Here is a 16,409-nt window from a genome sequence, read left to right on the forward strand (position 1 = left end):
TCTCCCTACTATTTTCCATCCGCTACGAGTCCCTACTATACATTAGTAATTTTACAGTTTATTCCACAGCTGCATTTGTCTGCCTATGATTGTGCTTTTAGAGATTCTCATCACAGCTGTACTAGGTCTGCTATCTGCATGGCTATCTTCAATACCGTGCCTTTCTCAGTGAGTGTTAAAATGTTTATCATTCAATAAATGTTTTGTTATTAAGAATTAAGTTCTCTCTGATATCTGGAAGCTGGAAAAGATTAAAGGTTTAACTGACTGCATAGGCTCTCAGGCTGAGAGAGTAAGAGCTGAGGGCAGAACTGCTTCCTTCTTGCTTTTCGCCTACATTTTAGGATCAAGAGACAGGAAGTGCTTGGCCGAAAGTTTTAAATATGCTCATTGTGACGTACTCTCAATGCTCCTTCTCCCAGATTCTATGTGGGTTGATGTGTGGCATGTGCAGGTGCTGTATGAATGCTGTGCGGCTGTGCGCACATGTGCCTTACAGGGAATATTGCTCCTCATCCTTCCCAGCAATAGCTCTCCTCCCCCAAAAGATTCCCACAGCATGGTTTACAGCACTGCTTCTTAACATTGCTTCCTAAGATTTCACATGCCATAGCCAGTGAATTTAATTTAATTCCAGCATCATTGGTACTTCCACAATTTTTGATGGTTCAGGAACATGGCTTGAATATTATTTAAGAAGTGTCAATAAATATATCACAGATTTTAAGAGTTGTCATATCTAAGAATGGCCTAAAGTTTTTTTTGCCATTTGGTGATCCATGACTAAGGATTCATGCACTTGAAGTTTCCAGTTCATCAGTCATGGAGTTTCCTCAGATATCCAGAATTTCAAAATCACTTTCTTCACCATTAGAAAAGCTTTCTGTAAGAATAATATAAAGTCTGGATGTTTTGGGCCCAAACTACTAAAATTCTCCAACACATTTGTATGTTAATGGGCTGATGTACTAATCCATGAGTGTGTTCATGGGAATCAGCTAGTACAACATACATTTTTTCTTGTGATACCAGCTTATTTAAATATTATTCAAATACAATATGTGGCAATTATTTTTACAAACATTTCAGATTTTATTGCAAAAATGTAACTACATCGCAAGTGTAATTAACTTTTGTACAAAAATGTGACTTTGCACATATTTTCACGTGAAATGTAGTTATGCAAACATAGTGGCTTTGCACAGTTATGCAGCTTAGTACTTATTTTACATAGATTGTAAACTATGCTTTGGAAACTAAAGGCCTCATTTATTAAGCATTTTCCCCATAGACTCAGAATGGGAGAAAAGCCTTAGCAAATCAGGTCCTAAATAAGAAAACCCAACAAATAGCATGTGCAAAATTTTGAAAAACATTGCATACGTTATTTGGCATTTTTTCACGTTATCACGTTTACAAAGCACAGCTCAGCTTAATACATTGGCCTCTAGATAACAAGTCACATTTCCATGCTCTATTTATTGAACAGCTATGAAAAAAAGCTATCTGTTTTTCTATAAGACCAAACACTATGTATGTTCCAATGCCTAGTTTACATTTTTTTACAAATATCTGTTTTGCTGAATCTTGCTATGTATGCTCTCTTTTGATGTACTGTATATGTGATGGGTACCCAATTCTTCTCCTTGCTAGCAATAGTTGCCCGTTAGTGGAATGGTAGGGGTGTGCATTCGTTTTCGATGTATTGGCAAACCTCAACGTATATGTCCCTATTCGTTGTATTCTTAGGTCACGAAACGTATGGCGAACCCCCACGAATACAACGTATCTAACAAATAAACCCCCCACCCTCCTGAACCCCCAAGACTTACCAAAAGTCCCTGGTGGTCCAGCGGGGGTCCTGGAGATATCTCCTGCACTCGGGCTGTCAGCTGCCGGTATTCAAAATGGTGCCGATAGCCTTTGCCCTCACTATGTCACAGGGGCTACCGGTGCCATTGGTCGGCCCCTGTCACATGGTAGGAGCAATGGTCGGCTGGCGCACAAGATGGCAGTCATGGGGTCTTGTATGGACTGTGATCTTCCCCATGTGCCCCATGCTCTTGAGCTGACCAAAAGCGGGGCTAGTACATATAGATATATTAATCTAAAATTTGTGAATTTTACTCCTTTCAATGTGAAAGTTCCAATTGTTTCTTTAACTCTTGTTAAAAAAAACAGGAAATTGTAATGAACTCATTACAAACCCTGGGCCGATTTGCCAAATATTTAATACAGTTTTTATACTAAAATATGTTTGCATTTTTATTAATTCTGAATAGAGAGATGAATTTGATGTTTATACCCTAGACGTTCCAAACAGAATCAGTTATATTTGTGATGTGAAAAGTTTTGGATCCTTACAATGTTTCAATATAATAACTTTCTTGTAAATGTTTCCCCAACTCCTTGCTATGTAGACCATGAACCCCTAGTTAGTTTGTCATATATAAATAACTCAATATCTCTTCCTGCTGGGAGATGCAATATTTGGTTTAAATCTCTACTCTTCCAGTGCTGGAAAACTGCAAATTTCATACAGTGAAGAAATTTTAGATTATTGGTAATTGGCAGAAATATTATCACTTCTGTTTAATATCTTACATATAAACTTTCCTTACTGAAATTAAGCAGAGCTGCTTACCTGTAACAGGTGATCTCTGAGGACACAAGAATGGTAGTCCTCATACATGGGTGACATCATCCGCTGGGGCCTGGCCCAGAACTTTGATCTCAAAGATTCTAGAGCTTTAAAACATGCCTTACTGAGCAGGTGCAGCTGTAGTTATCACCCTGCTTCCTAGGTAGAGTCCCTCAATCTATAATATAGCTATTACATAGAAAAAACAACTTCAAGGGGATCTGTGTGGGTTTCGTGAGGACTGACATTTTGCTGTCCTCAGAGGTCATCTATTACAGGTAAGCAACTCTACTTTCTATGAGGGCAAGCAAGGTGGCAGTCCTCACACATGAGTGATTCCCAAGCTATAGGCTGCCCACACAGGACCAAGCAGGGAACCCCAAAGTGCTGAAAGCAACACCTTTCTCCCATTTCCCTGTGAGGCAGCTGACCCAAAAACTGGTCTAGGTGGGAAAAGAGTTGGGTTCTACAAAAGAAAAGCAAAGAACAGACTGAGACACAAATACCCGATGCATAGCAGAGGCGCCTAAGGCAGGGGCATGATGCAAAGTCCAGCGAGAAGCATACTTTGCCCTAGGGACTATTAAAGTCAAAGTTTTGGATAAGCGAACCCTGAAAAGCAAGTAGGTCTAGATCCTCCTGGATAGAGAAAAAAGCCTAGAGAAGCAAGAGAAGAACTTTTGGATGAAAAGCGCACAGTTTCCTTCAATGTCACAAGACAACCGGAAAACCAACTGGAGCCAGAAAGCCCTCCAGAAAGAAACTGTGGGCCAATAGCATCTGAAGACCAGAATGCATTTTCAGAAGTCGCTCAGTGATTGGCTGATAGGTACAATGAGCAGAAAAACCCAAGCAACACTTGGAAGAAGAAGTGGCAACAGCAGCCAGTTCTATGGTAGACCTTACCTGTCAAAGTACCAGACAGATCTGACCACCCAGGCCAGGGGATGAAAGGCAATCCCTGCAATGAGATAGGCTAACCTAAAAACCTCATTTAGGGAGTTAAGCTAGGCCTTGAAGCTCACCCACACTCCACCCTGTAAAGGGCAGGCCTATCCATCTTGTCTGCAGGATAGTTTAGGTGAGCAGGGAGGCACTTTGGTCAACACAGTGAAATTTGAAAAGCTAAAGGTAGTCCTGGCCAGAATGGCGAAAAACAGGGAAATGTTGGTCTACCAATCCCTGCAGGTATACCCTAAATTATACTCATAAAAATAAATGAACCTCTAAGGTTGGAGGTAAACAATTATACCAAACAATCAATCACCAACAAAGATAAAGTAGGGAAAGAAATCTGCATAGAGACATTGCAGCCCGCACCTAAATACCACAAGAAGTAGCTTTACCTTTAAACACTCACTATCAACATGACAAAACCCACTCATATTTAATTTTATTGTAGTGGACACCACCCTACTCAAATCTATACATTTTGTTGATGAGTAGTGGTGGTTTCATATAATACTATTGAAAGGTACCATCCTGGTTACCCCATAGATATTTGTATATAATCATAACCACACCAATAACCACTTTTATATTTCTATATAACAGTGCCACCTACAATAACAATTTTTTTATGTAAACCATGTGTACAGAGTGTCTGTACTTCTTTTTCAAAGTCACTGTTTTTGTTATTTTAAATTGTTTCATTCATTATCTTTTATCCAACACTGCCAAACCCAAAAAACTTTAAATTCTTTGTCTGCAAACTATTGAATACTTAGCTGCCGTTCAGACCATAGATACCAATTCTTTTAATCTTCACTGTGTAGAGACATAGCAGAGCAGATTCAAGGTAGCATTATAACTTTAAACTCAAAAGTCACTGTACATGCTCATAAGCTATGACAGATATAATCATCAGTCTCAGAAAGTTCTAATGACCACTCATTTTTGGAAAAAAATCTTTACTGCAAGTGATAAAGCATACAAAGCGAAGTGTAATAAATGTAATAATAGGGTAATAATAGGGTAACTTATCGTTAGATCAGACTCGCTTGAAACACTTCACCCAAACATTTATATCACGTCCAGCCCGACGCAATTTGCATTAGGTATGCCTTCCTCAGAGGCAAGATATTGTTGGGAATCCTGGCTGCGGGCCGCCGCAGCTGGGTCCCCCTACCTTCACCGGCAGACGCTGGCGTCAGCCTCCGTCCACACCGCTCTGATGCATGCCGCTCCAGGGCCTTGCCGCAGCATCCTCCCCACGAGAGAGACATTGCCGACTTCCTCCTGGGCCCTGCCTCCTTAGACGCGCACGCGTGGCCAAGTCAGTTTCTTAAAGGGGCCGTGGCGGGAAACCTTGGCCTGACCCCCAACTTGGATGTCATCAGCTGGGGCTATTTAAGCCCACTCCAGGCACCCATTCCTTGCCTTGGCAACAGGTCAGCTCTTTGGAGTAGCTAGTTGCTGCATTCCTGCTTGTTCCAGCTCCATTCCTGTGTTCCTGTTTGTTCCAGCTCCGTTCCTGTGTTCCTGCTTGTTCCAGCTCCTGTTCCTGTGTTCCTGTTTGTTCCAGCTCCGTTCCTGTGTTCCTGCTTGTTCCAGCTCCATTCCTGTGTTCCTGTTTGTTCCAGCTCCGTTCCTGTGTTCCTGCTTGTTCCAGCTCCTGTTCCTGTGTTCCTGTTTGTTCCAGCTCCGTTCCTGTGTTCCTGCTTGTTCCAGCTCCTGTTCCTGTGTTCCTGCTCCCGTGGATAATAAAGAGTCCAATATCCTTAAATTAAAAGTTTCCCCCTGCTTAGTTCCTAAATTTAAGATTCTAAATTTACAAGGCTTCTAAATTTAAATGCCTTAAACTTGGGCACTGGGCACCCAAATTAGGAGCCTTAACTTAGAAGAGGCAATAGCTGACCTCATTTTAGGTGCATCAGTGTAAGGAAGGGGTGCTCAAACCAGTTCTTGGAGCCCCCAGGCAGTTGGGTTTTCAGAATATCTCTAATGAATATACATGAGATTTACTTGAATGCACTGCATCCAATGTATGCAAACATTTCTCAAGCATATTAATTCAGGATATCCTGAAAACCTAACTGGTGGGGCCTAGAGCCGGTTTGAGCACCCCAGTGTAAGGCACCAAAAGTTAAAACTAGGCACTTATCATCAGCCTTAGATTGGCTAATAATGATAGGCACCTAACTTAGAGCCTCATTTACTAAGCATTTTTCCCATAGACACAGAATGGGAGAAAAGTAAATCAGGCCCTTAGCTCTCTAAATTGAGCTCAGTGCTTTATGAATATTAGCCTCTAAGTTATTTCAAACATTTCTACTTATCCAGAATGGTAGCATTACCAGTTTGTGAGGGGAATTAGTGATAAAATATACAATCAGACTTACAAATAAAAGCAAATAATTCTTAAAAACCAGAATGTCACCCAAATAAACAATTTTATTTTAATTACAGCACCAATCAGATTATACCATTTATGTATGCAGTAATGTAGATATTTGCATGTACTTGAGATCTCAGAGAAAATTTGTAAACATAGTGCAAGGTTCTGCTTATCTTTGCAAGTATAATACAATGACTTATTGGCTGTTTGGCCAAAAATGCTTCTGCTAGATGGATGGACAAGCAGGTCAGAATAATAATTCTGTGCCTGAACATATGTCATGATCATGATGATGATGATGACCCCGAAGTTCTTTTGTCTCATCTTATTTCTTATGCCTTTTCAGCAGTGTGTCTCTGTCAGTCATGGGTGATGTCATCCCTTTCTATTGTGGGTTATACTGGGTACACTCTGGACAGAGTCACTACAATTTCCCAGTAAGGATGTATTTTGGCTTTGAGAGGCAATGTGTCTCCCATTGTTTTGGTAAAACAGGGGAACAACAGGAGAGTAACCTTGCAATGTCTGCATGTTTACAGGAGTAGTACAGTTCTCTGCAGTTTCAGCAAATTTGCTGATATCTAATTTTTTACTAGCTTCAGCATTTTATAGTATTCTGTCTTGGTTAAGGTCATAAGAAGAGAAGAATTTGCCATACTGGGTTAGACCAAAGGTTCAGCAAGCCCAGTATCCTGTCTCTAACAGTGACCAATCCAGGTCACAAGTACCAATCCAGGTCAAAAGATCCCAGACAGTAAATAGATCCCATGCTGCTATTGTGCAGTGATAAGTAGTGGTTATTCCTAGGGATGTGCATTCGTTTTAAAATAAATTTTCAAAACACAAATAATAAGAGGCAATTTGTTTCATTCAGGGGGCAATGAAACAAATTCAGAGGCCTCACAAATTAAGCAAACCTTATTTGTTTAAAACTTCCGGTCAGGCCTAGGTCCGAGGCTGGGGCCTTTACTAGGGCATAGGCCGAGATCAAAAGCAGGGACCGTGGCATAGGCCTGAGCATGACGCCGGGGTCTCAGCCTAGGCCTGGGCTGATACTGAGATCTCATCCAAGATCTGAGCAAAGGCCAGAATCCCCTGAAAAATTACTTATCTGATCCGTCGTGTATCCTAAGCCATGGCCAGGCTGTGTCCCGATGCCTGAACCTTGGCTGGAGCCTGGATTCAGGCCTGATGTCCAACCCAGAGGCCAGATCCTGACATCTGGGTTCAGGCCTGATGCTGTGGCCCCATTGGAGGTCAGGTCCCTACACCAGGGCCTCAGCCTGAACCCAGGCCTGACGACAGAGCTTGGCCCAGAAGCCAGGTCCTGATGCTTGGGCCTTGGCCTAGGGTCAGGCTCAGGCCCAGAACCCAAGCCTCGGAAGTCCTCTTCTTCTGTCTTCTTCTTATAATGATGCTGTCCAATTAATTAACTCCGGTGCATCCTCCCCAGCAGAGGGCACCATTTTGCTGTATGGCAATGCCCTCTGGCACAACTCCAGCAGATGGACTTCTTATTACAAGAAGAAGAAAAAAGAGAGAAGAACTAAGAAGGGGACCTCTGAGGCTTGGGCTCCAGGCCTGGGCCTGATCCTAGGCTGAGGCCTAGGCATCGGGACCTGGCCTCCTGACCAGACTCTGGCATCGGGACTGGGTCCAGGTCGAGGCCCAGGCATTGAGACCTGGCCTTTGGGCCAAGCCCCAGCAATAGGCCTGCGTCTGGTCCTGAGGCCCCAGCATTGGAACCAGATCTCTGAGCTCTAGCCTAAGCTGAGGCCCAGGTGTTGGGACCTAGTCTTTGGACTGGGCTGGGCTTAGGCCTGGGCTCTGGTCTAGGCCAAGGCCCAGGCATCGGGAGCAGGCCTCTGGGCCGGGCCTTGATGCCGGATCTGGGCTCAGGCTTTGCCTGAGGCTGAGGCCCTGATGTCAGCCTTAGGCTCCAGCATCAAGCCTAGACTGAGAAGTAGGGACCAGACAACCAAGCTTAGGCCTTGCATAGATCTTAGGCCAAGGTTACAACAATCTACTGCAGCTTCGGCCTATGCAAGGCTTCAGCTTCAGCTTAGGATTAGGCTTCGCTAACAGGTCCCCACTGGATCAGGTAATTGGTGGCCAGGAGAATCCTGGCCCCAACGTTTTTCTGGTGGGAGTGATGGGTGATGGGGACGAGAGGCCTTGGGAAGCCCCGTTTCCATTTTTTTTTTTTAATGCTTAATTTTTTTAAAACAAAACTTAGTTATTCCTTAAGTCTATTTGGTTAATAACAATTTATAGACTTATCCTTGTTCAAACCTTTTTTAGACCCAGCTAGGCTAAATACCTTAATCACATCCTCCAAATGAATTCCAAAGCTTAATTGTGCATTGAGTGAAAAATAATTTTCTCCAATTTATTTTGAATGTACTACTTACTAATGTCATGGAATGTCCCCTACACTTTGTATTTTTTGAAAGAGCCATTCTATTCCACTCATGATTTTATAGACCTCTACAAGTCCCCCTCAGCCATCTCTTCTCTAATCTGAACAGCCCTAATCTGTACCTTCTACATTGCAACTATATCTTTTTTGAGATGCAGCGACCAGAACTGCACACAGTACTTCAGGTGAGGTCTCACCATGGAGTGATACAGAAGCACTATGACATTTGCCATTTTATTCTCCATTCCTTTCCTAATAATTCCTAATATTCTGTTTGCTTTTTTGACCGACCGCACACAATGAACTGAAGATATCAAAATATTGTCCACTATGGTGCCCAAGTCTTTTTCCTGGGCGATAATTCCTAATATGGAACCTAACATCATGTATATACAATGTGGGTTACTTTTCCCCATGTGCATCACTTTGCACTTGTCCACATTAAATTTCATCTGCCATTTCGATGCCTTCCTCCAGTTTCGCAAGGTCCTCCTGCAATTTTCAACAATCCACTTGTGATTTAACTACTTGCTTAGTAGGAGTTGTCACAGAAATGAATATGAGTCCTGTCTTTGGCCTGTACAATTGTATCAGACACCTTGTCCCATGAGGTAAATAATACAGCAGAATCAAAAGGGACTGCCACAGAAGATGATTTCAATTCTCTAGTACATGCTCTGTATTTTGAATTAAGTGTGATATATTGCTTTATATAATTGGGTAGATTTTCCTGAAATTTTAATTCCTAAATATGTAAATGACTTAGTAAACCATTTTAATCAAAAAAACTGTCCCAATGGTCTTTGAATGTGCTCATAACATCTAATGGTTCAAAGATTGCCATAATTGGCAAATTCTTCTAAGTTGTATTACAGAGTCTGAACAAAAATCAAATATTATTCACAAATGCTGCAATTTTAAATTCTGTATGGAATATATCTTGACCCTTGATTTAAATATTGATATGCATGCTTGTAATCATTGGTTCTAATATTAAAATTAATAAACACGGTGATGGGGCATTCTTGGTGTGTTCCTCTGTGAAGTACAAATTTGTCTGAATTGACGCCATTTGCTATTTCTGAGGCAATAGGACAGCCATGTAAGAGTGAAAATTTCTTAATTATTTCTCCAGCAAATGCAAATTTTTCTAAAGTAGCAAAAAAAACCATTTCCAAGATACTCAATCAAAATATTTTTCTGCATCAAATTAATTTAGTAGTGATAAGATGATAGTGCAGATCTATCTCCTATATAATTGGGTAGATTTTAAAAGGCGCGCACGCGCGTCCATGTGCTTGCGGTTGCCAGAGCGCGCATATTAAAAAATCTGCGCACACATGTGCGGGCGGCGTGCGCAGTGGGGCTGAATTTCGTAAGAGTACGCACAGCGACTCAATATCAAATATGGAGCGGACTGGGAGGGAAATTCCCTATCCTCCTACTTAACCCTTCCTTCCCTTTCTCCTCTCCACCCCGACCTCTAATTACTATCTAGCTACCCCTGTTTTTAAAATTTTTTTTACTTACTGTTCCTCAGAAGCAGAAGCAACTTACGCGCGCCGGCCGGCTGTGCCAGCCTGTCCCCCACCCTACCCTGGCCCTTTGAAGAGGCCCGGCACTTGTGTACATACTGGGGTTTACATGCGTGGCCAGGCCCGTTTGAAAATGCGCGCGGCACACGCAAGGCCCGGCCACGCGCGTAAACCCCGAGTTTTACGCGGGCAGGCCTTTGACATTTTGGTCTGATAATGTGGATATCTTGAAATCCAGACTGGCTGGGTGTATCCTGAGGACTGGGTGGGTTGAGAACCCCTGATCTATAGAATCCAAACTTGTATCACCGTATTATCTCTTTTAAACTTTGATATTATAGTTTTAATAAGCTATTTGCAAAAATACTGGCAAAAAGAATTAGTACGATCTTGTCAGAATTTATCTCATTGGATCAAACTGGATTCATCAAAGGTAGGAATTTAAATGGGAACATTCATAAGATTATTTCATCCCTGGAAATCTCTTGGTGTGTCTCGAGGACTGAGCTGAGAACCACTGCTCTAGATCTCTTTCCTTTTTAGGGAATAACTGCAACTAGAGCATTTTTAATGAGTTGGGGAATATTCATTATTTTCTGGCAGTGTCCAATATCTTGTTAATCGGAATGCTAATCTGATATACAAGTGTAACCCCTGCTGCACTCTCTTCTTGGACACATAGGCACAGCGTTTTCCCATATAATTTCCTGCTTGGCTCAGAAAATATAGTTGACATTTTCTGGAAATTCTCCACTGAAAAATCCTTTCCCCCTCTCTCCCCCCCCCCCCCCCCCCCAACATCCATCCACTTCTCACTTAACATAATCAATATGGAAATCAACCTTGCTGCCATCCTCCCACATCCTATCTCACTATCTCCCCCATATAGGGACCGAGGTCATTTCATACTGCGCTCTAATGCCACCCTTCTAAAATGCATGTTAAACAATATCATTAATGTAATTCTATGGCTTCATCTTGCTTGATATTGAAATTGGTTTCTGTACATTCCTTTCTGAACTACTGAGCTTGCAAGGTCAGTTGAGTTGCACATGATGTACCGATACAAGTTTTCACTTTCTTTGGAAAAAAAAAAATTCTGTTAAAAGAAGAAAAACAAATAAGAAAGAAATGGAAAAAAAAAAAGAAAACATGTCAGAAATGTCAAGCTGTAGTTGGTCTGAATTATCTCAAGTCTCTCTTTGTCCCACGCAGCTGTTTCACTGTAGGAGGTAGTTGCCCAATGCAGTTCTTTGTTTCCTGTATACACATTATGCTGTTCAGTGATACTCACCCAGCTGAAGCCTAATAATGCCTGTAAATATTTCGCTTCTTTCTCCTACTTTGTACATTTTACCAGCTAGAAAAAAAAGGAAACAAAATGTAGAGCAATGTTGCAGGTCTTTTTGTTCACCATGCTTATATGTCCTGCTTTCCATGTGTCTTCTTCAAACTCATGTGTATTGCACCTTGGCGCTGGTGTACCTATGGCTTTTTTGTTGGGTATCAATACTCTGTATTCCTTTTTAGACTGGTTCTGTGTATACAAGTCACACAGGCATTAAAATTCTCTGTATATGAAAGCAGAGATGTAGTGTACCAGCAGCTTTAAATAGATGTGTGCCATGCACCACCAAGAAGAGATGTCTTCCTCCTCTCCTGGGCCTGCAGCAGCAGTTGAAGTGTTGCTGCTAGCAGTGTGGGAATCAACAGGAGCACCGAGGAACTAAAGTGAAAGGAGATTGGCATCACAGGGAGTTTAAAGCTGCTGGATTTCCTGCGCAGCTGTTTATTCTCCAATCTGTTTGGCACTTGTTTCCAGTCATAAGAACATAAGAACATAACATAAGAAATGCCATACTGGGTCAGACCAAGGGTTCATCAAGCCCAGTATCCTGTTTCCAACAGTGGCCAATCCAAGTCACAAGTACCTGGCAAGTACCCGAACAGTAGATAGATCACAAGCTACTACTGCTTTTTAATTACCTGTTGGATATCCCGGCCGCGGGCTGCCGCAGCCGGGTTCCCCATCCCTTACCGGCAGATGCCGGCGTCAGCTGCTGCCTTCCCCGCTCCATTTCGGGACGCCCCGGGACCTTGCTGCAGTGACCTCCCCATGAGGGAGATGCCGCCGATCTCTTCGGGGACTCTGCCCCCTTAGGCGCACGTGTGCGCCCAAGCCCAACTCTTAAAGGGGCTGCGGCGGGAAACCTCGGCTCGGCCCCAATTCTGATGTCATCAACCAGGGCCTATTTAAGGCAATTCCGGACACCCTTTCCTTGCCTTGGCATCAGGTCAGCTCATCCTGAGTAGCTAGTTGCTTATTCCTGCTTGTTTAAATCCCGTTCCCGAGTTCCTGCTCCTGTGGTCCTGCTCCTTCTCCTGCCTTCGGTTGTCTCCTCGGTTCTGACTTTGGCCTGGTATCTGGATTCTCCTGTCTTCTGCCCGTCCTGACCTATGACATGTTCTCCGGCTTCCACTTGTCTTCTGGCCTGGTATATCGTGTTGCACCGCTGCTGCCCGCCTTGACTTCTGGACTGTCTCCCTTTCTCTGGACCTCCGCCAGCCTTGACTTGGACCGCCTACTGGACTTTTCTCCTCCAGGAGACCTCCGCCAAGTCCTGCCTGCCCCAGCACCCAAGGGCTCAACCCGTGGGGAACGTGGGCTGGTGTAGGTGAAGCTCCTGTCAGGTTTCCTGATCCCACTCTGCCTCCCAGCTACGAGTACCACTACAGGGCGTCCCTTCAGTGGATCCACCAGCTCTCGAGCCGGCTCAAGGGTCCACATTTCCAACATTTATCCTCTAGGAACCTATCCAAACCTTTTTTAAACCCAGTTACACTAATTGCTGTAACCATATCCTCTGGGAATGAATTCCAGAGCTTAACCATGCGCTGAGTGACTAAGAATTTTCTTTGATTTGATTTAAATGAGCTACTTGCTAACTTCATGGAGTGCCCCCTGGTCCTTCTATTATCTAAGAGAGTAAATAACTGGTTTACATGAACTTGTTCAAGTTCTTTCATGATTTTGTAGACTTCTATCATATTCCCCCTCAATTGTCTCTTCCCAAAACTGAACAGCCCTAACTTCTTTAGCCTTTCCTCATAGGGCAGCCGTTCCATGCCCCTTATCATTTTGGTCGCCCTTCTCTGCACTTTCTCCAGTGCAGCTATATCCTTTTTGAGATGCAGTGACCAGATTTGCACACACTATTCAAGGTGTGGTCTCACCATGGAGTGATATAGAGGCATTATGACATCCTCAATTTTATTTGCCATTCCCTTCCTAATAATTCCTAACATTCTACTTGCTTTTTTGATCGCCACAGCACACTGAGCCAACAATTTTAATGTATTATCTACTATGACACTTAGATCTCTTTCCTAAGTGGTGACACCTAAGATAGAACCTAGTATTGTGTAACTACAGCAAGGGTTATTTTTCCCTATATGCATCACTTTGCACTTGTCCACATTAAATTTCATCTGCCATTTGGAAGCACAGTCTTTCAAGGTCCTCCTGCAATTCATCACAATCCGCTAGTTTCCCGAATCACCTCTGGATACTTTTTAAATATTGGGGTTACATTGGCCAAGTTCCAATCTTCAGGTTCATTGGATGGTTTTAATGATAGGTTACAAATTAATTGAAATAGGCCTGAAATTTCATTTTTGAATAAAGATTTTTTGACTAAAATAATCTCCTTCATCTCACTTTTTAGATATGCTGGCAGTCGTTCGACCTTCCTTCCATCTTTCTTAATGCGTGGAATACATTGTCCACAATGTCCATGCCCGTTGCACACTCTTTACCTTTTTAGCTGCACCGTTCAGGTTTTTTTTTTTAACTATTTTTCTCATTTTATCAAAGTTTCCCTTTTGAAAGTTTACTAGAGCAGTGGATTTGCCTTCTGTCCCCCTTCCCGTCATTAATTAAAATTTGATCATATTATGATCACTATTGCCAAGCGGCCCCACCACCATTACCTCTATCACCAAATCCTGTCCTCCACTGGGAATTAATCTAAAATTGCTCCCTTTTTCATTGGTTCCTTAACCAGTTGCTCCATAAAACTGTCATTTATTGCAACCAGGAACTTTATCTCTCTAGCATGTCCTGATGTTTTACTTACCCAGTCAAAATAATTGAAATCTTCCATTACTACTGCACCACCAATTTGGTTAGCTTCCCTATTTTCTCTTAGCATTTGACTGTCCATCTCACCAACTTGGCTAGGTGGACGGTAGTATACGCCTATCACTATAGTCTTCCCCAACACACAAGCAATTTCTACCCATAAAGATTTGATTGTACATATAGTCTCAAGCAGGATTTTTATTCTGTTGGACTCTATGCCATCCTGGACATAAAGCACCACCCCGCCACCAAGATGCTCCTCTATGTCATTGTAATATAATTTGTACCCCAGTATAGCACTATCCCATTGGTTATCCTCTTTCCACCATGTCTCTGAGATGCCAATTAAGTCTATGTCATCATTCACAGGAATAAAATTTAAAGGGTAAATTTTAAATGGGCAACGCGCGTAGAAAACAGGGGTTGGATGATCCCGTGATGCACTGAGGGGAATGGATGTAGGTTCCCCTCTCAGGTCCTGAGCCTTGCAGCCAGCCCCATCCACCTGGGTTAAAAAATGTTAACAAATTTCTGGGCTCGTTGGTGAAAGTGAGTAGAGAACTGCGATTAAAATTTCGGACTCCATGGCATCTCAGCTCGGTAAAAAAGACCGAGATCGTGACAAGGCCCGACCCGCGGATTTCCCGCCGGCAGAAGATGGCAGCTCACCAGACGCACCGTTGATAGTAGCTCTCCCCCGAACTAAAAAAAAATATCAGAGCAATTATTGGAGCTCTCCGGAACCTTAGTTAAGAATGAAGCTAGATTCGGGGAGGTGGAACAGCGAGTATCCGACATGCAGGACAGCCTTGCCACAGCACTAGCTACGACTGCCCAGCTCAAATCATCTCTGCAGAAGCATGAGGTGCGCATGGAGGATCTGGAGAATCAATCCCAGCGCTCTAATTTACGGTTTGTGGGTTTGCCTGAGATCTTCGGGCACAAGTTTATTGTAAAGTTTATTGTTTATTGTAAATGTTTATTGTTTATTGTAAAGCACTGTTTCACATGCTTGTTCTAGTTGGCATAGCTGCAATGTTTCTGTTAATTGTGAACCGATGTGAGGTTACTAAACAAATGTCGGTATATAAAAACTGCAAATAAATAAATAATAAATGAAATCTTAGAGGAGCAAGATCTTGCTAATTTTCTGGAGCAGTGGCTGACCCGGGAATTGGGTCTATCTCTGAAGCATAGGCCTCTTCGTGTGGAACGTGCACACCGCTTGGAGCCTGCTCGGGCGCAGGCTGAAAGACCCCAGGTCATCATGGCTAAAATATTAAATTTTGCACACAAGGTGGAGATACTTCACGCAGTTCGCGCGGGGAAAGCTCTGGTGTATAACACAAAAATCCTGATTTTCCAAGATTATTCTGCTGCATTAACAGCCCAGAGGCGAGCTCTGGCACCCTTCTGTAGTAAGCTTTTCCAGCTGGGTCTACGAGCCATTTTGGTTTACCCTGTGAAGGCACTGGTACAGACCCTGACGGGGGTACAATGGTTTACAGACCCGGATGCTTTGCAGGGGTTTGTAGCAGAGCAGAAGAGAGCCAGTAACTGCAATGTGGAGTCACAATGCGACCCATCTTAGCTGATTGGAGAGAAGTTTCTTTTTTTCTCTCTCACACAGACTGAATTGTGTTGTACCACAAAGTACCATTTGGTCTCTGGGGTCATACTATAGAAAGTGGTATGTTCTGATCCCCAGATTGGAGCCTAACTGGCTGTTATACAGTTTCTGCTCAGTTCAAATATATGTTCCCGGTGGTGTCTTACTCCACTGGATCGATTGCTTTTCTATCTCTGCATGTACACCATTGCCATGCACTGTTAATTTGAGGGGGTGGGTACTACCTTGCAATGTTTAGATTTATGCTCAAGTTGTGACTTTTTCTATTTTAAATCTGATTGGTATACATGACCCTGTTGCTGTTACCAGAGTTTTCTTTAGATGTGCCTTTTTCATAATTCAAGGCTGGGCACCATGGTTGGGAATAGGGCCTAGAATGCATTTACATTATGGATTGGGGCTGGGGAGCGGGGAAGCACCCAGCATCTCTAGCAGTGATCTCGATACCCCTTCAGGGATAGCGAAAGTGGGAGATGGGGAAAGGGAGGGATGGGGGGTGGGATGGGAGGGAGATGCTCATGTGTGTTTTGATGCCTTATGCAGCATACTTGAATGCATCTTGTGGTCAGAGTTCTGCAATATCTCTTTTTGCCTGCCTGCAGGGAGGGTCTCAGCTGGGAAGGCCCTCCTTATAATGGTAATTTCTTATTGGGGTTGTCTATGAGTTTGCAGATGAATAGATGACCAGGAATGGATGTTGTATAGT

The sequence above is a fragment of the Rhinatrema bivittatum genome, chromosome 2, assembly GCF_901001135.1.
Source record: "Rhinatrema bivittatum chromosome 2, aRhiBiv1.1, whole genome shotgun sequence".
Classification (NCBI taxonomy): domain Eukaryota; kingdom Metazoa; phylum Chordata; class Amphibia; order Gymnophiona; family Rhinatrematidae; genus Rhinatrema; species Rhinatrema bivittatum.